This window comes from Drosophila guanche, unplaced genomic scaffold (assembly GCF_900245975.1).
Source record: "Drosophila guanche unplaced genomic scaffold, DGUA_6, whole genome shotgun sequence".
NCBI classification, from domain to species: Eukaryota; Metazoa; Arthropoda; class Insecta; order Diptera; family Drosophilidae; genus Drosophila; species Drosophila guanche.
The window spans coordinates 6,208,583-6,230,594 of NW_022995747.1; the positions used below are offsets into that span (position 1 = coordinate 6,208,583).

The 22,012-nt window shown below is 43.4% G+C and overlaps 1 protein-coding gene across 1 annotated transcript in view; it reads left to right on the plus strand.

Moving 5' to 3' along the window:
• The first annotated feature begins 6,033 nt into the window (after positions 1-6,033).
• LOC117582792 (protein toll) overlaps positions 6,034-22,012 on the plus strand; it is a 47,872-nt gene continuing 31,893 nt past the window's right edge. Inside the window, exon 1 of the mRNA XM_034270800.1 lies at positions 6,034-6,520. The gene's annotated coding sequence lies outside the window, so the exon portion shown is untranslated. The remainder of the gene's footprint in view (positions 6,521-22,012) is intronic.

Here is a 22,012-nt window from a genome sequence, read left to right on the forward strand (position 1 = left end):
GCAGTATCCATGGCAACTGCCCGAAAAGTTTTCAAGTGAAATATCAGCAAAAGGAAGAGAAGATCAGTCCAAGAGGATGAGCACTGCTGCATCCTGTGAACCCCTGAAAGTTGGCTTGCACTTTCGCTGCTGCATTGCTGGTGATGGTGATGGTGGGGCTGGACGGGGGGGGGTGGGAGAGGTGGCAATGCTAAAAGCCAACTAAGAAACCCGGTCACGTTATGCACATTTCGTTGCACTCGGGGCAAGGATAACGCAGGCGGACACCCCCAACAGAGGACAGCGAACGGCGGACATGAAAAACAATAAGCGAAGAGCAAGGGGCAAGGGGCAAGGGGCAGGGGCAGGGGCAGCAACAAAAACAACAACAACTGTGGCAAACAAGGACAACGCTCACGTACAAAGGCCAAAAAACGCATTTCATGCACCCAAAACGGTTAAGGGCACGAAGCAGCAGCGACAGCGACAGCGACAGCGGCAGCAACAAAAACAAGCAGCAATGAAGACGCGGCTAAAATCAACGGCCAACATGGCCAGAAATATTGGTGGCAACAGTTTCGCCAACGTAAATTACCTGGAAAATACGTGACTTTGCCGCGGAACGTGAGAGGCGGCAAAAGACTCGAGGGCAGAGTCGGTAGGATTCGGAGTGCCGGGGCTCCTTCTCTCGTGTTGGACGTGAGTGAAAGGACGAAGTGTACAAGGCTGGAAAGGACAAACAAACAACTGCAAGTTGGCGTCGGCACATCCTGGCTTGGACGCCTTCGCCGGCTGTTGTTTGCTTACCTTTTTTCCGAAGAGGCTGCGGCAGGAGGCAGAAGGTGGGAGAGTATGATGATATGACGCGGCAGCTCTGTGGATCGCCTGAAAAACAAGGCGGATGGTGGAAGTTGAATGGTGGTGGGAGATGCTGAAAGTAAGCGTGGGCCTTTGTTTCGGATCTGGGAATGCACGTGATTTTTTCGCGGCCAGTGCACTTAATTGAATTTGAGGCCTACGCCTGCACCGCCGATAAGCCAAAAGTGTGTGCCACCGCCAGGCACTGCTGTGCACCACGTGCCTCCGCCCCGTAAATTCCCGTACAATGATGATGATGATGCACACTCGATGGGAGTTTTCCGTAATTCCTTCTTCCCCCTTAAATCAATTAAAGCACTCTGAGCCGCCATCATAAACGTCAAAATTAATCCACTTTTCCCCTAGTCCGCTTTCGCCCAGCTGAAGCAGCACTTTCGACCCCCTTTTTTCAGTTCCTTTGGACATTTCTTCATTTCTATATCATTCATGCATGCCTCGCACTTCGAAGCAGTTTTCCCCCGTCCCCTCATAGGAACAGCAGCAGCAGCAGCAGCAGCAGCTGTAATGACTCTTGAACTTGACATTTTCCTTTCGGGCTGCGAGATAAAACAGTTTCCCTGGCCCTGTGTCTGCCTGTCACTTATATTTTTAATCTCCTGCAGCAGCAGCAGCAGGCGACACACTGGGAAATGCTACAAAAAATGTGTGGAGCGTACTCCTACATATATTTAGAAATACACTGAGCAAAAATGGTGTTTCGAGATGAAGAATTTGAGAGGAAAATTTGAGAAAATATATTACGAAAGCTGAGAAGAGATGCAAAATCAAAAATCAATAAATATTATCTGCATAGAATTTCTCAGTAATTCCGCATCAACTCCATCACGCACTTCCCGCAGTGTATTGGAAAATTCAAGTTAATTCTGCTACCATGGAGATCTTTCGCTGCTGTTTGGGGCTTGGCTCCCTCTCTGGCCAAGTCCCTTCTTTTTTTAGGGCGATTAACGCGAATGCGCAATTGAAATTAATTGTCAGTCAAAGTGGCATTGCGGCTCATCGCCGTGGAGCGGGCTCTGACATTGCAGTTGGAGTGGCAGATACTCCCGTTTTGGATTCAAGTCTGAGAAGAGGAGTCCGACCCCCGAAGTGCCGTGGGGCAACGCATATGGAACAACTTCTCGCTTCTCGCACGTGTTTAAAATGTATTTTTATTTTTAATTTCTTTGCCATGGAAACTGGTGCTGGTAACCGTATGCCACAGTCTGCTGTTGCTCACACATGCGGCGCAAATTATGTCAACGTGGATTTGTGAAGTCAACTCCGCTTTTGGGGACATCCGTGGCACAGGCACACACACACTCACACACGCCAGAGACAATCCCTGCCACAGCAGCTCCTCGAATGCTCCGCGGAGTTTACGTTTTGTTTATTTTCATGCATCATCCAGCGACTGCACAACTCTTCTGAAATGGGGCATGCAACACAATTTGAATTAATAAATTTTCTTATAAATTACACTTTTCGGAGAGAGACTCCTTCTGTCTGGATGTTTATAAAATGCGCCTTGATCTCTGACAGAGGCGGAAACATCAATTAAGCAGTTGAAGAATTTATGAAATGGCCATGGAAAATGCCTGAATCACTTCAAGTTGTTGCTGCTAACAAATCCTAATTGCTGTAGATGATGCGAGGCATGCCACGCGACAGGATGTTTATGTGTGTGTGCCCATGTATGAGCATCGAGTGTGGCACCTGCAAGCAGTTGGCACTTCTAATTTGATAAGCCCAAGCACCTTCATGCATACATAATAACTAGATGACGATGGTCTGAACCAGTTTTTGGAGTTGCCGCCAGCTGCCTGCTTATGCATTAGTGCCCCACACCCTAGGTCGTCCCTTTACGCTTCATTTCATTTGAGATTTGCATTTGCCTCATGCTGCAAAAATTATTTTTACATTTGCTGCAAATGTAACTTGAAGTTGGAGAAGTCGGAATCCGGCTGTGGCATCTGCAGATGCGGCTCAGAGATGTGCAAACTTCCGGCCAAGCGGCACAACAGCAGTGTAAGTTGCAAGATGCAACTGTGCAACATTCACACATGTTGCGCATGTGCCGCGGCCTCTAATGTGGCAGTCACTCGAGACTGGAAACAGGAAAAGATTGGAATAGGAGAAGGGGGAAACGGCGGCTCATATGCATATTTCAACGCCTTTTTATGAAAACAAAAATATGAAACGACTCCGAACGATGCTAGACCCAACGGTAGCTGGTAGCTGCAAAGCATCATCCGAAGGGAACTCGAAATCATATCAAATATCGAAAGGAAGCAGATGAAAATGAGACCAAAGCAAAACACACACGCAAAATATGGAAAAACAATAAGGCAGAAATGTGAAAATAGAAATGGAAATGGCAGTGGAATGCGAATGGGTAGGGGTATGGTATGATGAGTGCCAGTGGGAAATGGATGCCATGCCCATGCCCAGCACAAAGAGAGTCCAAAGTAGCCACCAGACCCCCAGGCAAAACAACTCACTATGGCGAATATGAGAAATAAACGATGGTTGCTCCTTATTCGAAATATTAAGAGTTATTTGAATAATTATAATTAAAAATCGAAAAGTAATTCATAAAAATGATCTCTCATAGTAATGGCTGCAATGGAAACCCTGGAGATACCTTCGAGAATATGGCGAAAACGATGTAGTCTCTTACACTTTTGTCTGGTGGCAGAAGACAATGCCAGTGGCAGACAAGTGCAAGTTGTGTTTGCCTCTCGTGTACCCACTGGAGATCCATTTCCAAGCCTTTGTTTGTTCCTTTCTCTGCTGGCTATATGCTGGCATGTGTGTGTGTTTATCGAGACTTGGTAACTTTTCATTTGCATTTCCCACGTTGTCAAGGAAAAGAAAAAGAAAAAACTTCCGAGTAACGAAAGTCAAAGTCAACGTCAAAGTTGAACGTGTCAGATACAATTTCAGATGTTGTTGTAACATCTTTGCAGCAGGGAGAGAGAGAGAGAGTGATGGTTAGAAAAGCGGTGCTGCCAACTGTTAATTGGAATTGGGAATGCCACTGGCACTGGCAGTGCCCCTGTCCTCTTGTGTGATCCCGAGGTCGCTCCCAGCTGACATCCTCGTTTACGATGAAATTTATACAATCTTTCTATTTGGCAGCGCCGTAACCGGCAAAACAGAAACAGAAAGATAAATAAACAAAATTAACACGTACTCAGGTGAAAATGAGCAGGTAGAAATACCCATGTGTGTGTGTTCGTATGTGTGTGTGTGAAAGGACCGCTCTCACAAACCCAACTGGAGAGAGTGGGAGAGCGAGACTCGTAGAGCAAATAACCCTAATAAATAAGCCGAGTTGCCACGATTGTGGGGGGGAATTGGATTCCCCTTCCCGGCCAAGATGCTCATGAAAAAAGTTAATTAAGGTGTTTGCCCAACAACAACGTCGTGCATTATATGAGAGATATTTATCAGTCGCACGAGAGGATGGTGGTGGAGCAAGGAGGGGGTGGGGAGATGAACTGGTTACGGCGTTGCATGCCCCAGAGTGTTTGCCTTTGAAATGTTTGTCATTATCGTCGTTAACTTTTTGATGAGTCGAACGTGTGTGATAAAAGTGTCATAGGGATTGAAAAAGAGAAGGCCAAGTGAAAGGAAAAACTAATAACACAAGGAATTCTGTTCGTGACAGAGAGAAAGAGAGAGAACGAGTGTGAGTGCGGGCAGCGCATCGAATGTATCTTTCGGATACAAATTGCCATTAGTTTATTGAGAATCTCGAAATTTATGGCTCGGCGTGTCGTGGCCAACCACGCACAAATGGTCACAAATCTGTGTGCCGGCGACACATGTGGGTCTATCCAGCCTCCTCCTCCTTTCCTTCCTCTTTAGCTGTCTCCTTTGGCATTTGTGGCACGTACAAAATTCATTTGTTGCACCATTTATGAGTCTCTGATGAAAATGAAATCAAATTAAATTTTCGGCACAATTCAAAGCGAGATTTTTCTTCTACCATAAACAAAACAAATTATACCGAATAAATCTCTCATGGAAATTGCTCACGTGTCCCGTCTGGGTGTGGGAAATTGCAGGGATTTTCCACAAACTGCGGGGGCCTCTAATCGGAGTTATTCCAAGAATTCCACGAGTGTGAGCAGCAGCAGATTCGATGAACAAATTTGTGGCAGAAAAATGAACCAACAAGAATGCTGTATGGCGAATGTATTGGTCTGTTGGGAAACCATTTAGCACCTGCTACTATTTTTATTTCTACCTTTTAATCCAATTTAATTGAAACATATAAAAACACTTTCGTGCTTTAAATTAAATAAAAAGAAAAACATATTCTAGTAAGGCGGATTTTGTATGTAATCGTACTTTTTAGTTTCAAAAATGTAAAAATGGGTTCCTAGAATTAATTATACTTAAATTTAGAATAGCTGAAGAACTGAAACTTATAAATGTATTCTCCCCATGAATTCCCATAGGGAACTCTTCCATCCTAATCAGCATTATCATAATCATCCACACAGCACAGCAGCCTAAATACTCAGCAAATAGACTCATAAAACAATGCAGACAATTCCACTCCATTTAAATTATATGATAGAGACAGGGAAGGGAATAGAAAGAGCGAGAGGGAGATAAAGTAATATATGTAGCTACGAATGGAGTGTAAATTTAATTGCTGCAACAACGCTCATACGTGCAGGCAATTACAGTTACCATTCCGCTAGGGTGTGCGCGAGTGCGGGGGAGCTTGAGTTGTGGGGGGAAAACTAATCAACTAATAAATCCATAATAACTGTTATTATGCTGAGCACCCATCTTTCGCTCGCGCTCACAGTCTCTGGGATGTGATGCGTTGGAGCCCAACCGGTCTCAAAGTTGGGTAATACTTTTCCCGAATAACAAGAACTAACGGGGAAAGACAGACAACAAACAGACAACAACAAATGCCGGCATTTATCCCCCAAAACAAAACAAAACAGAGAACTGAGAGAGCGCCATAGAGAGTGTGTCCCAAGACTCTTATTCAATGTACAAAACTCTCTTATATGAACAGAAAAGCCCGTATTTCACTCTCTCTCTCTCTCTCTCTCTCTCTCCGTGAACAAACAGTGCAACGAACGCCAGAAACGAAGGAAAAAGCAGCCATGAACACGCTCACTCTCTCGACGACGAATCGGTCGCATGGCAGCCATGGCTTCCCCGAGCTCTGAGTATTCTCTCATCCGCCGCCGTGGACGCACCTTAACACGCTCGCAGTAATTTTATGTTGAGACTGGAACCTGGGTTCAAGCCAGGCCGCGTTTCGTGTGTGTTTCGCCGCTTTTGTTTGTCTCTTTTTGTGGCCAGCAATATTTGGCAAGTGATGCATAGAGAGCCCGCCCCCACGCAGCAGCAGCAGTCAGACACAAAACGTAATTAAATGCAAATGTGTGAAAGTGTAGCATAAAAAGTGCGAACAGGCGGAGTGGAAGAAACGGCCAAATAGTCGTATAAATCCATGTTTTGCAACGTTTCATTGTTTCAACTATTTTCGGCCGAGCGCCAGTGCGTGATGGAGCCAGCCACACAAGTTATAAGTTAAAGGCATTTAAAACTAACAAAAAACTCGAGCTTCATATACAAAATAAGATTGAAAACAGAGATAACCTCCAAGCGGACGGAGGGAACATCCAACATTCGAGTATTTAAAACGGTAAGTAATTTACATGCGATTGCACTCATTGCCCTCTCCCTCGTTCTTACATTTGTGCTTTGTGTTCCTCCTCCAATCTCTCTCTGTCACGCACTTGTTTTGTGGTGGCTAAGCTTTGCTCTCCTACGTACTTGCTTTGCGTTTTGTGCTAAGCTTCGCTTTGGCGCGCGCTAAACGACATCGGAGTGAGATCTCTGTGCTCTCCCTCACACTCGCACTTTTATACAGATCACTCGATTGTGCTTTTTGTGCTGTTCATTTGCCTCTCATCTGTCTCCTCTCTCTCCTCTTTTATTGCAGTGCAATATAACTGCAAATTAGTACCGTTGCACAATCCCCCCACCTGTACTGTGTCTTCTGTTGCTTTTTCTTCTGTGGTTTCTCTGTGTGTCACTTGTTTTCGCGGTCATTCCTTGCGGGTGCGAACCGTAGTACAGTGGAAACTCTGCAGACAAGTTGCAAAGTGCATTCCGGCCTTGAGTTTGAGGTCTGTTTGAGGTTTTGCCTGGCCAAAAACCACACACGCACTTGGACCTCGTTTCAGTTTTGACTTGTCCGAAAAGCTTCAAGCTACATTAGCATTGCCATTGCTGTTTTTTTATTGTAATTTCTGTGTCCAAAAAACCCGTTTCGAAAAAGCCACAAGCAAAAAGTTTATTTACTCCACAGAGAGCTTGGGTTCAACAGGTTTTTTTTTCTGCGCCTCACACGAGTGACTTTTGTGGGGGGAATTTATTGGTAAATGTTATCAACAAGCAGGCTTAAAGCGGTTTTCGATTCATGCAATTAAATGGACAATGATTTAGATAGTTATTTATAGAAGTTTTTCCAGCACTAACCATTTTCCAAGTGACATTTATAGAGAATACCGAAAAGAGACTTCCGTTTGTTATGACTTCGGGCATTCCCATACTCTTAAATGCGGTGCCACGATTTAGCAGATTTAATCAACGCTAAATGCGAGCATCGACAATAAATTAAATTGTTTTAAAACGCAGAAAAGTCCGGGAGTCTGCTTATCAGAGGTTCAAAGCTTATCATTTTAAGTGCCAGCGCATTTGAGCACACCCATAAATTATTACAGATGAATGTCCATACACTCAGAAGAACAATCTATTATTCAAGAAAAATAATAAAACACAGTTTATGGCTCTGTTTCTCTACTTCAGATAAAGAGTATTGTGGGGGCTCGCTCTGCTGTCAGCCTTGGACTTAATCTTCAACCAAGATTTAGGTTAAAATATTTTCAAAGCCATGAAGCTCCTCCCAAAGCTCTGCCCCCACAGAGGGGGGCCCTTTTAACAATAGAAACCAAAAGGTAAAACTGCGGAAGTCATTTAACAGTCTACTTAGTTTTCTTGCCAAAAAAACGAAAGAAAACTAGCAAACGGCAGACTGTGAAAACGTTCAAGATGGTACGCTCTGCTCTCTGGTCTTCTGGTCACGTTAGAAAGTAGCTGTAATTGCGGCTCCGTTATTGTTATGGTTACTGTTACTCGCTCGACTGCGGGCGGCCAGGCGGTAAAAGTTGCCCAAAAATAAAACTAAAACGAATTGTCATACCACCACAAAGGTTTTTTGCTATATTTCTGCACTGTCCCTGCCCTACCCGCAATGAGACTCTCCTACAACCAGTTGCTGATTTCTGTCGTCTGTCTGTCTCTCTGTACTTTTGGGGCTTACACATTTGAGATTTTCGATTCATTGTTATGTTTCTCTCTCTCTTTGTCAGTTTCTGTGGGCGTTTGCCCCACACTGAGTGGCTTTTCTTTGTTTTGTTTCCAAGACTTTCAGCAAAATTATAAATAAACAGAAAAAATAAAGCTTACTCTGTGTCGAGAGTCGATGTTTATATACCCTAGAGTTGTCGAGAGTGGTAAAATGTTTTTTTGTTGTTGTAGGTGGGAAAATGGGACTTTCCAAGATAAACATTAGTTTCTTCTTCCCTTATATAGCTCAAAATACATTTCAATATGTGTGTACATAGAAATTAATTGAAGTTCCATACAATCTTTCAGCATTCTTAAACCATAGCCTTCATTTTATAAATAAGAAGTGTCAGAAAATAGTAAAGATATTTCCATAAATACTACACACATTCCTATAGTCAGTATGGCAATTTTAGTCATGCAAAATTGTAGGTCCAAGAAATTTGTTGGTCTTAGAGAAGATTCTTCTTTCTTGTTCCTATCTAATGGATCGTCTGTTGAGGGTATATGAAGATTAAATCTCAAAATTAATTAAAAGGCAGCTTCCTAGGGCTGCTCTCTGTCTACAGTTGTGTTTTTTTTCCATCTGCCAAGTGTTTTTTCTCGCTCGTCACTTCATTATCGGCGGCTTGTGTTTATAATTAGCAAAAACTTGGCTTTTGAGTCTTTCTATTGTATGACGGGGCGCTTTTTGCGATTCAGAGAGCGCTCTCCACAGCTTTACACTCGATTAAAGATGAGTCAGCAACAGCTGAGCAAGCGGTTCGAGTTGGTTCTCCCGCTCAAATAAGTATTTATCTGTCTCTCAAATATTTGAATCTGTCACTCTCAAATACTTATTTTTCTCTCGCTCTCTCTTGATCAACTCTCCAACTGATCAGACATTGGATTAACCCAAAGTCAATCCGTGACGTCAATGGGAGCGGGAGAGGTAGAGCTCTACTACGTGTGAGGTTTTTTACTTTTTTCATTAGATGGAAATCAGCCGAGGAGAAGAGAGAGCAGAGACCCGTTTATTACGCTGCTATTGAATTAATTTGATTTACAATTTTTTTACCACACGACGTATAGGTTTCCCACTGCGACACCGACTGCAACAGCGACATTCTTCTCGTAAATGAAGTCGTTGCAGCAGGGTTTCCCCTTTCGCTTTGCCCTTTGACCCTTCTAATGCCTTCATCACACACAAAAATGTCATTAATTTTCGACTCTCTTTCTATCTTTTGGGTCTTATCTCTGTATTGTGTGTGCCTGGTATTCTACCTGCTTTATCTAGGACATGCACATGCACACACAGCTGAGTGTCCTGTGTCCCTTCATCCCTATATTGTGCCCCTCGCGGCTGTTCCTGTATTTAGTGGTTCAACTTTCCAGCCTAATCGATGCTCATAATCAAACAGCTGTTGCCTCCCACTCACTGTGGGAGACTGTGTCTTTCTTTGGGGAGACTCTATTTCTGAATAAGTTATAAAAAATTAACCACAGCAAATGTTGATATAATAAACCTCGTGGTTTCAAGGCAATTATGGGCCAAAAAACCACCCTATCCCTTGTCCGCATTTTTAACATATTTTCTCATTTAAATACAGAATGAAAGAAACAGCAGGGAAAACATTAGACGCGCGCCTAAATGTTGGAAATTAGCGGCCACAAAAAACCAACAGCAAAAAAAGAGAAATTTAATTAAAGCAACATGGAAAAAAAATGCATAAATTTAGTCACCCAAAAGAAAGAAAAACACCCACCTGGCCAGGAAAGCCTCTCCCATCCCCTCGCTTGGGAAACGTGTAATATTCATGCTGCCCCTGCCCCCTGCCTTTCGACGCTTTTGACTAACTTTGGCTGCGGGTCAGCCAGGTCCGCCGTACGGGGGCATAATGATTAGGGTCCAGGGCACAGAACGGACATTTGTGGAGGCACTGAATGGGACAGCAGAAGCAGCAGCAGCGGCAGCAGCAGGTTGCCAACAAAATTTTGCTTATAATTTTTGGTTCGTTTCTGTTTCTCTCTCTCGAGATAAAAGCATTTGTCATTAGCATAAAATGTGCCAGGGGTTTGATCCGAGGGAAAAACGAATATTTGAACTTCATTAGTGAGTCGGAGACAAAGCCAGAGATAGAGCCAAAGACGGAGACGGAGACGGAGAAAAAGACAGAGCCCTCTAGTGTTTGGCTATAATTAAAAATTTAAAGTAATTTTTAGGGTCAGTAAGTCACGAAGCAACAACAGAAACACAATCTGTGGCAGATACAAAGAGAATTATTGAGACGCCTGATTGCACTTTAATGCCCAAAAGATAGGGGAAAAGAAGGGACAAAGAAAAGCCCACGCCAAGGGCTGGCTGGGCATTCAATGGGCATACCACTGATAGCAGCCGAAGGGCAGCCCACGCAGGAAAAGCCTATAAAAGGCGATCGCCGACCCGTCCGTCCATCATGCCTCGCTGCACACCGAGTGGCACTTGTGGCTCTTGAAAGAAGAAGACCCTTTCAAGTGCATTGTTGAAGATTCCAAGATACTGATAAGCCCCATAACCATACACGCAGTTTGAGCCCTCAATATGATGGCCAAGATGCGTCGCTCAGATAGTTAGCCGTTCTATTTGAATCCCTTGGGCCGCCACTCAACGCTACGGCAACCGGCAATGGCAACGCCTGGCTGGTCAGCAATTACAGGAGGTTCTACCCCTCACTCTGCTTTGGTTAATGATTAATATCCGCCTGGGTAGAGCTGTAGAAGGAGGGCTGGGAAAATGTCCCATGAAGTTCCACATCAAATTTGATATCCAGTTGAAAATTTAATGGCACTGACATTTGCATTCCTAATGAGGCTGCAAGCCCAAGGACTGCAATTGCTGTGAAAACTACATGGCAATTTGTTGTAGAACTCAAATGTGTCAATACGGGAACCCCCTGGACCCCAGGACTCACTCTGTCTCCAGTTTTTTAATGCATTATAAAGAGAGGAAGAGGAATGGTAGCCTCGGTTTCCCCCCACAGGACATGTAAATCAATACGCAAACAAATTATGAAAGCAAATAGAACGAGACCAGACAGGACGAAAGATAGGGACGCAGACAAAGGACAAACAGATAGACAGGAACGACAGTGAAATGTCCAACTGTTTGCACAGATTGACGCCATTAAAATCAACATATGACATGGATTTTTATATTGTCTGGACTACAAGACGATTAAACTGGAACCCAACCCAAACCCAGAATCAGAATCAACAAAACTCAAACCTAAACCCAAATCCGAGGCCAAGTCAGACCCGTGGCTTTGACTGCTGCCCCGCTGAGTGCCATCGTAAAAACCACAGACAAAAAGTGTCATAAACATTAAATTGATTTTGGGTTTTGTTTGTCTCTGGGAAAGACCCAAAACTCTCTCTCTCTCCCTCTGCCTCTGTCTGAATTTCATTATAGAATCTGTTTTTTTTCGACTGTTCGGTTGTTTAATTTTTAATCATCGGCGTGTCGCGTGGGCCGCAGAGAGACCCGTGGAATATTGATTTGAGATTGTTAATCGAAAATTCCTTTATACATTAATTGCTGTTATTATTAGTGGAATATGCATTAATTATGGAATACTCTTACCGCAATGGCCTGAGTGGCCCAAGCGGCAAAAGCGACCCAGCGGCGTGTAGAAGATTATATCACAAGTGCCACCAAACAGACACACACGTATGGGGGGCACGGCACCATCGTAATCGTAGGGGAAACGCACAACCTCATGGTTTTTAATGGCCCATAAAAAGAGAGTGTGGGCACTAGAACATTATCGATAGAAATTTCGTGTGTGCATATACGAGCACTGTATCCCTAATGTATGGGCTAGTCAGCAAATAGAAAGTTTAATGAACCTCCTCCTACTTAAAGAAGAATGAGAACTTTACAATTTCGGCTACCATTCTGCCACTCCCATGGGGGGGAGTTATTAAAAATGAGAAATGCCGCTGCCACAATGGAGCCAAGAGTCCAAAGCTGGAACCCGACGAGCAGTTACAGTGCGTTACATGAGAGAATTATGAGAACATCTTACATGACTACAACTTTTTGAAAAATTAAATGATGCTCTTAAATGTTGAATGATTCAATAATTAATTAAAAGAACCTCCTGATAAAATTGAAGATGCAACTTTTTCCCCTGTTAACGAAAACATGTGCCACTGTGCAACAGGGAAATGACTGCGGCTTCCACTCACTCATAACGGAGTCATGAAGTGGCTCTTGTTGTTGTTGTGGTTGCATCGTGCTTCGTTGTGTGGAAACACCTTCGAAGCAGTGGCTGCGCATGCGCTGCTTGTGAAATATTGCTCGTGGAATGTTTTCGAAAATAATTCAATTAGCAATAAAAAGATAGAAAGAAAAAAAGAGCCAAAAGATACATGAAATTGATGCGATTACTGTTGGATTCTCTGCGTCTCTGTCCCTACGATTCTCCCTTCCCTGATGCTCCTTCGATTATGTTAATCGTCGAATGAACACCGAGTGAATAGACGTATTCGTGTTGCCGTGGGAATGTGCCCCAGCAGCGGCCTACAGAAGCGGCTCAGAAGTAGGAGGCGGAGATTTCCCTTATAAGCCTCTTTAAGCCCTAAAACAAGTGGCGTGAGAAGAGATTTTCTTGATTTTCTTTCATTTTATTCTTTGACTCGTTTGCCATGGAAAGGCTCTTGCCACAGTGGCATTGAAATGATTTTTGCCAGAGAGAAGTCCAAGTTTTTTGGAACAAACACGACAGCATCAGCATCAGCATCAGCAGGCAGCGCATTCTCGTTTCTCTTTCCCCCATGTCGCTCACCCCCTCTTCTAGTAATTACTCTCGAATTTTCGTTGCCTGTCTGCCATGAAAAACTGTCAAAGAGATAGGCCATATACTAAAAGCTAGACACACAAAGGACAAATAAAGCGCTTGGTTAATGCTGCTGTCCTTTCAGAACATGCGCCTCAAAATAGAGAAAAATATGAGAGGGTAAATCCCTCCAAGAGAAAACTTTCATCTGAAAGAAAATTAATTAAAAGATAATGATGATTTTCGCTATTTGAGTTTTGCCGCACACAAACATGAAATGAGACAAAAGTTAAATGAAAAGTGCAGAAAATTATGTCAGAAAGCAATTAAATGAAAGCACACAATTATTTGAGGCACTGTTAAGGTTCAGAGAATATGAATGTGAATGGGAATGGGAATGGCAATGTGGCCAAGTCCAATCACTCTCTTCCGTGCCACACAGAGTCCTGCCCCTGCCTACTGATGACCTGTTTGCATGTCTGCCACTTTGCCTGTCGACACAATGCCACAACTGGGGGCAACAGCAACCGCCCCCTGTGCCCTGTGCTAAATATTAGATCAATTATGCGAGGTGGGGCCGAGTCCAGCAATTTGAGCTGTCGCTAAATTCATCATTCAATCCCACAATCCACCATTCAGTCAGTCCTTGGTTGAAACTTTTATCCATTCATTCACTCATTTAACCATATATTCACTCATCTATCCATCCATCATTTTTAAGCTTGTTCTAATCCAGCTTTTGTCTTTTTATTTCTGTTCTCAGGTAAGCATTTCGGAAAATAAGAGCGTCAAGTGTTTTCGTTCTTTCAATTGTCTGCCGTAAGTACGAGTATTGTTGTGTGTGTTGTGGAGTCTACACACTCCACTCCACTCTGTCCAGGCAGCAGTAGCTCCCACGATGGGACGAGAGCTTTTGTTTGGAGATTTTTGGGCCGTTTCCTGCTTGAAACTTGATGCCAATTTAAAAAATGGTTCATCTCTGGGATGTGGACTAAAGCCACCGCCACAAGACTTTCCCACAGACAGTAGGAGCAGCACATAATGGATCATCATTATCATCCTTTTTATCCATTTGGACTGGAAAAGAGAGCCAAAGGGCAGAGACAAACATCAGCAAGGGAGTACAATGGAGTCCAAAGTCCATCAAGGAAGTGCAGTGGTGTACGAATTGTCGTGTGGGGGAGTCTAAGAACAACAACAGACCCTCTCAGGAATGCCACAAGGATGAATCGTTATATTCGAGTATAATAAATGAAACCCCTTTACGTAGACGCCTCTGTCATTGCAGCAGAGCCTGCCTGAAAGCTACATGATACTCGTGAATGTTGATAATTAACATTCACATCTCTCTGTCCCTCTCTCATTTCGTGTGTTGTTTATTTTCGAGCATTCAAGTTGAGTCTGGAAGCCAAAAACTTCCTTTTGCACATAAAAGAAACGAATTTTGCTGCTTGGCCATGGCTAAGAGTGTGATTACATGGCCAACAGATGAGCAGAATGAAAATTTCACGCATCATCAAGAAAATATCGACTTGAAATCGCCTTCAAATTTCAATTATCATCGAGGGACAAAAAGGCCTCCCAATGAAAATGTTCCATCCAGATGAGGAAAATGATAATGACGACGGGGTCATGGGGTGGTGTCTTTGGGCGTGGGGGGCATGTGAAACGTGAATTGCATAAAAATTCAACACACAATTTTGCTGACTTTCAGGCTTTGAGTTTTTGGAAATTGCGATTCTCGTACGCCCTTTTTGGTCGATTGATGAGCCAATAAAATGATATAAAACAAAATTAATGAGCAGCCGGTCGTGCCGCAGTCAGAAGAGCAAAGGAAAACGAGGAAAACATTGAAGGAAAATAGCTGCAAAATAAATTAAATTAAGCGTTTGTTTCTCCCAAGATTTTCCCATGACAGACGACAGGCTCCGTAATCGAATCGAATCGAATTGAAGGCGAAAAGCAGGCGAAGATGTATGGCATTTTGCACAACAGTTTTTAGCCTCCAATTTAGAGAGCAGTTTGATGGTAAATAAGCAGAAGGAGGCACATCCATCGGCAAAGGCAAAGGCAGAGGGTGGCAGAGGCATCGGCCACATCTGCAAGAGGCAGCATTGGAGGAGACGAACGACATCTTCCAAAAAGCAAAGCAAATCGAAAATCGTGACGGGAATGCATGAAAAGAGAGCCCAGAGATATACCAAACATACTCCAGATAACGCTGGTGCCCCTGATGCTCCTCCTGCTCCTTCAACTGCTACCATTTATCCTACAGGATCGCCTTAATTGCAGGCACACATTTGATTCAATCAAAAAACAGACTCATTGATTTTGTGTCTTGATATTTTCCTCTCGTGCTTTTCCTTCTCGTTGGAAATTGACTTCTTCTTATAATTGAAATGGCTTTTACTTTCCTTTTTCTCTCTCACTCGGTTGACGCTTTTTCTTGGGAAATTTATTTAAAGCGCCAAGTATTTTCAATTAATTTCGCCAGCAGCGGCGGTTTTTTGGTTTTTGTGCCACCGCAAAACCAGCCGCAAAGAATTTTATTTATTTATATTGAGAGGCAAAGCCAGTGAGGAGGGGACAAAGAGGAGCAGGCCAAAGGCAGGGACTGGGGATAAAAAGACGAGCAGATTGTGGGCCAACACCCCGAACCAACCCTCCCAGCAAACGTGTCAACGAGGGGGAGAGGGAGATTTCCATGAGGCAAGGACTCCAGAGCCTCCTTTTTCCATCTTTTCATGTAGATTTTATTTGCGCCAAGCAGCCGCGAGTCAACAAACATAAGCACACACACACACAGCAGAGGAGTACAGCATACAGTATCCCCCATAAATATATGTACGGGTACACAAAAAGAAATTGAATTTTACATGTATTTTTAATATTTACCAAGCGACAGGCGGCTCCCCTCCGCCACAACAATAAAAGTGTGGCAGGACGGACAACGGGAGGGTATGGGGCATGAGGCAGGAACTTGTGTTTGCCTTTGTGTTTGTGTGGCCCAAAGGCTCTGCCACAGTGTTTTGATGTACGAGTATGAGGGAATATCCTCTGGAGCGGTGAAAGGATACATTGAATCAATGATTAAGTTTGTTTTCATCTTAAAATGAAAGGGAAATCTAAGACTCGTAAACTTGTAAATGTTTTAAAAAGTGTACAAAATAGGAAGTAGGAAGACAAAACCATATTGAATTTCATGTCTTGTTCCCTTTGTTTTCTTATTTTTTGTATCCATGTTCTTTGGGTTCCTTGGGGTTTCGTCTGGAAAATATTTGTTAACGTTTTTATGCAAATCAATGACGTTGCTGTTGTTGTTGTTGCTGTCTCACCCACCCGAAAAGCCGAAACGCCACGGAACGCAGCCACAACCAAAGGAATTTATAATAAACATTTTTGACATGGCGACAGGACACACAGGACTTGACAGCCATAAAACATCAAAAAGTTATCGTCTCCATCCATCGCACATCGCCCATCCTCCATCGCCATTTCCCTGGACTCCCAGCACCAGAACTCTGCCATTCGCCTTAGGGCAGGACATGTGTCCCCGCGCGGCTGCTCAAACGTTTCTTGGGTTTTCTTTTTATTCCTTTTCTTTTCTAAAATCAAGAATATTCAGAAATTACGTTTGTTTTTTTCGTCATCCTCCTCTCGCTTTCTTTTCGCCTTTCTTTCGCTTGATTCTTATTTTCATCATCAGACAGGGAAATGCATAAAGTTTTTGCTGGAAAAGTTGCAAAGGGTCGCGACGCGCATCGAAAGGAAAACTGTGGAGGGTATGGACACTGACTGCTACTGGAGACTGTGAAAGTTTTTCGCTCTGCTTTGCGCAGGGATTTTCTTGGGGTATTAGCATTGTTAGCCCCCCATTTTGACTGTGTGTTATGCTTGATTTTGCTTTAACATCTCTCCCTTCTATAGCTTTCCCTTTGCTTGACTTTTCCTTTTTTTACTGGCGTGAAATTTGCTCTTCCTTTGCTCAAGAATTTAGAGGCAGAGGAGGGGTTGTGCGTGTGTGAGGGCAGCGGCTGCGGCTGCGGAGGAGATTTGTCAGCGAAAGTCAAAAAGGCTCGAGAATTTTTCCGTTTTGCGGTTTAGAGGCGAAACCAATTTGTAGATTTGAAAAGTTTCTCCATCTCAAACACTGTTAACAGGACACTTTGAATATTCCACTGAAGGATGGGAATAAAAGGGAATGGGAATGGGAAATCTCTGGCTTTTCTTTTTATGGAAGGACGAAGACAGCTGGAAAAGCTGAGAAGTTGACGGTGTTGGCAGCTGACAGAAGGCGAGAAGTTGCTTTTATTGGCCTCTGAGAGACTGAAAAAACGACCCTTAAAGCATAAGTTTTGCGGAGCAAAGCCATGAAAAAGATAATAATCGAGGAGTGACCTTGCAACCCCGCCGTGTGCTGTGGCCATGGCTCGGCTATTGTCATCCAATTTCCATGCAGTATGCCGTTTGCTTTTGTCTTCTCATATCCCACATGCCACATGCCTCCTCTTTTGCCTACCTATAAGCATTCCTCATGGCTGTTCTTTGTCTTTGTTTAACCATGCCTCCTCGTGCACCTCTGTATCCACCTCTTTGTCTGGGCGTCCAATGCAAATATAGTACAATCCTCGATAAAAATCTATATAGAGAGCAGATTTCGAGCACCTTTGCAAGGACTTTTTGTCGCGTTTGCCTGGCATAATTCTTGTTTTACAACACGCCACAAGGATCCCAAGGATAATGCCATCGGATTGCCATGCCACACGTGCACATGTGGCACTCCTACTCGTACGTTTTGAAGGAGAATCAAAAGGAGGCAGAGCAGGGACGAGAGTTGATTTAAGATTCACCAAAACGATAAATTGCGGTAAAAGGTGTCTCTCATTCACCTGGGGGGTATCCTTTTGCGAGGCTAACCGAAATCTTTAGCATTCGGAAAACATGATTTTTAACTGAAAGACAGAACTGAAAGGCCGAGCCGACAGTCATCGCAGCATGTCCCCATTCATGTGTGAGTTTGTATTTTTGTTTGCACGGCAAATGAAATGAGATTTCCCAGAAGAGATAGAAAATATGCACACACACGTACAATGTGTTGTAAATGTATCTGTGTGTGCATACCTCCATTCATGTGGTAGAATATACATAGAAGATATTCTCAATTTGAATGCAAAAACATGTTGGATTATTATGATATTCTTTCCATTCGTACTCGTTGCAAAAGGGGGTTTTCCTCTGCTGAATGTTGGCAGTGCCTGGATGTGGTGGCATGCCTCACTCCTGAGGTAACACACACGAATGTATGGCTGTGTGTCTGTGTGTGCGACAAGTATTAAGTGCAATCAAAAGAAGATTTACAAGCATCATGAATGAAATATTTGCACCACATATGGCACTCGCTTACAGATCTCTATATCCCCTGTCTCTGTCTCTGTCTCTGTGTGTGTGTGGGTATCTATGTTTCGCTATCTGCATCTGCATCTGCGTGGAGTGTAGAGCGCTCGCTTGCGCATAAAAAAACCCATTTGACATGGTTGATATTTATGGTGGCATGAAGCAGCCTCATACAGTCCCAACGACACGTCGTGGCTAATAGAAAGCCATGAAGTTACCCCCATTCTGCGCACATGACAGGAGTATCTTTCCATCTTTCTATCTTGATCAGTCCAGAAGGTGAGCTTAATTATTGATTATGTCGCTGGCGAAAGGCAACAGGCCACCAGCCAGTCATCACCCGGGGGTCAACTCTGTACGGTTCCCACAAGTGAAAGGATACACACACATATGGGTGTGTGAGTGTGTGTGTCATGACTGTCAGCGTGCTAATAAATTTGTAGCTTCCATCTGTGAAAGCGTGGCGCTTTTGGCTTTTGGGCTCGTTTTTTGTTACAATTTTCCCAGGCGGCGGCATGACTTTTGAGTAACCTTTCCCACAATTGTTTGCGCGCTTGTTGTGCACCAAATTGCATAGACAATTGTGCCACAATATCCAGCCCGTACCCGACCCCCAACCTACCTGAAACACACTACAACCAGCAGTTTGAGATGCAGATACGAGTAAGGCAGAGCCAGAGAAGAGTCACAGGGCAAAGCTACATGAGGAAGCTTTACAAAGAAGGAGGCTAAACAGCTACAGATACAACTGCATCTTCAACTATAACATAACATCATGTTCAGCTTCAGCTTCAGTTTCAGCATTCAGTTTCAGCATTTGGCTTCCACTATTCAGTGGATTGGCAACTCTTGGTATCAGCTTTTGGCGTCGTAGTCGTCGTCTCATTCGCATATTCATGATGACACACATGCGCATGCATAACTAAGCAATCCATTGGTTGCCAGTGCCAGTACCGTTCCTCAGTGTACGCTTCCATGATTTAGCAATTGAGAAACACGATGAGGAGGCATGGAGCATGTATGTATGGCAGGCATCGGAGGCATGAGGGACAGGGCAGCAGCTTTATGAACTGATGCGACGATTAAGATGCGCCGCCATCTGGCTGGATTACATTGAATTGACTTTCGGGGGCCTTGTAATTGATGGCTTTCCAATGCACACAGCACACAGCACACAGCACACATACACACAGCAGGCGGCAGTTGGGGCAACCAATAGGTGGTAGGCTCTTGTGGTGTGGCAGCAGCCGTAGGAGGAGGAGGTGTAGGAGCCAGTAGCTCTGATATTCCGCCTTGCCATATTCCCCTTTGATGTAATACAATGCGCGCATCTCTCTCTCACTCTTTTGACACTCTCCAAAAATTAATGATCTGGCAAGCCGCAGCAGCAGCAGGAGCCGCAGCAACCAATGTATGCCCCATCGAGTGGTGCCTCCTACTCTTACTCCTGCTGGGAGTTAATAAGCGGGACTCGGGCAGAGTGTGGAGCAAGAGTGCCGCTACAAGTACTCTCATGTACTCATGTGCTTGAGGCTCTTCGGGTTTTTCCCGTTCAAGCTTTAACTTTTTCGCTTTCTAGTTCTTTAGATGAAGTTTTTGCCTCAATTGATTTCCTTTTAACAGATGTTTCACTTAATTGATAATCGATGAGGCATTAACGACAGAAAGAAGGACTCCCGGGCATTGCTTTTCCTTGAAGCCAATTGGGATTTAAAGCCATTTCCTCTTCTTCTAAGTTTGCTTTATCTGTCCGCTTCTTCTGGTGCCAAAAGATATCTTCTGTCTTTCCATTTTGCGGCCAGTATTTATAGTTGAAACTTTAACCATTTAAACAATCGATTTGTGCCAAATAAAATCATTCTCCGATGGGAAGTTTATCGAAAGCTAATGGCTTGGCTGATAGCTTCCCCCCACAGATTGATTTTTCTGCTTCTTGGGAGCATAATTTACGCATCGTTGGAGCTGGAGTCCTAAATGTGGGTTGCATGTGGCATGTGAGAGGCTCATAGAGAGGAGCGCACACACACAAAACAAAATGTGACTGTAAAAATCGATGCACAGCAGACACCAGACATCAACACAGGCAATACAGGGTATGTGTGTGTCTGGTGTTTGTATTTATGAGCAATTTGCCAGAGTACTTTAAAGTGTAAAGAGTCTTTGGGTTGGGGCGGAGTTGGCAGAACCCAAAAGGTGCGGTAAAAATGTTAAAATGGTGAAAAGCAAGGCAAACAAAACATTGCCCATACGCCGTGTGTTAATTTGCATTGTTATCAGACGCCGCCACTGCCACTGCGTGTGCTGCGGTTCGCTGATGCGCGTCTTGGGGCAGACATCCAGGGGTAGGAAGTCCTGACAGTGGCAATGGCAACATCCACATGCCGTATGCGTATTAAGGACCAAGACCCAACGTTCGGTGCGATGTTTGTTTTTCCCGTATGCCGCATACCGTACGCTGTATGCCGTATGCCGTATGCGTTATTAAATTTATTTGACTTGACGTGCGCACAGAAGGCAACATGAGAAGCGATAGAGAGGGCAAGGCGGAAGGCGGAAGGCGGAAGGAGGATTTATGCGGATGAGGAGGGTTATAGTGAGGATGGGGCAGGGTATAGGAATATGGCCAGATGGGAAAGGAAAGAAAGGAAAGGACATGGGATACCAACCAACACAAACATCGACAGCAGCCGACAGGCAGACGAAAGTTGAGCTTAAGGTTTCGCCCAACCCACAAAGAGGGGTAGAAATGTTAGACAGGGAAAGAGAGAGAGAGAGAAAGGGAACACTGCATGTGTGTGGGTTTCCATTTAATATTTAAATTGCTTGAGGTTAAAATATCTCATGGTTCCTCTTCTGGCAATTTATATTTTCAATTATTAATTCTGCTTTATTACATTACACATTTTCCTCTCAGTTTTTCAAGCTTCAATCTTTCGAAAACACACACAAACAAACACACAGCTACAGACATAAACATGTGTTGGATATTTCTGAAGGAATTGCCACTAGATTGTTACTGTAATTTGAATATCAAACAGAATTTTCAATTAAAATGTCAATACAACTTAGCCGCCATACAATTCAATGAAATGAATACCCGTAAATTTCAGCCGAAGTGCAAATTGGAAATGGAAATTCTAAATGTTCCAACAAAAAGCTGCTTAACTCAATTAGTATATGAAATATACTGCTAAAATTGAAAACTAATAGAACAAGAATTATAATTTGCTATTTTGTGGTTTGAAATATTATACATACACCTAACTCAAACCGCTTTGTAGAACTTCTAAAAGATTTGTTCACTACCTTCTGCACACTGTAAAGCATTTCCTAAAAGTCTTAATGCAGTTACAATCCTTAAATCAGTTACTTGATTACTTTGGTAGCATTTATACAATTTGATTTCTGCGCTTTATTTTTATTCCTTTCATTTTTCCTGCCTTTAAATATCTATAAGCTCACTGCCCTTTGATTTTATTTCTCTAAAATGTAATTTAATTTGTCATTTAAGGATGTTGAAGATGTTTTAACTTTGGCATTTTCATATTTATTTATTTTTGTTTATTTTCCCTAAAATTCTTGTAACAGACAAT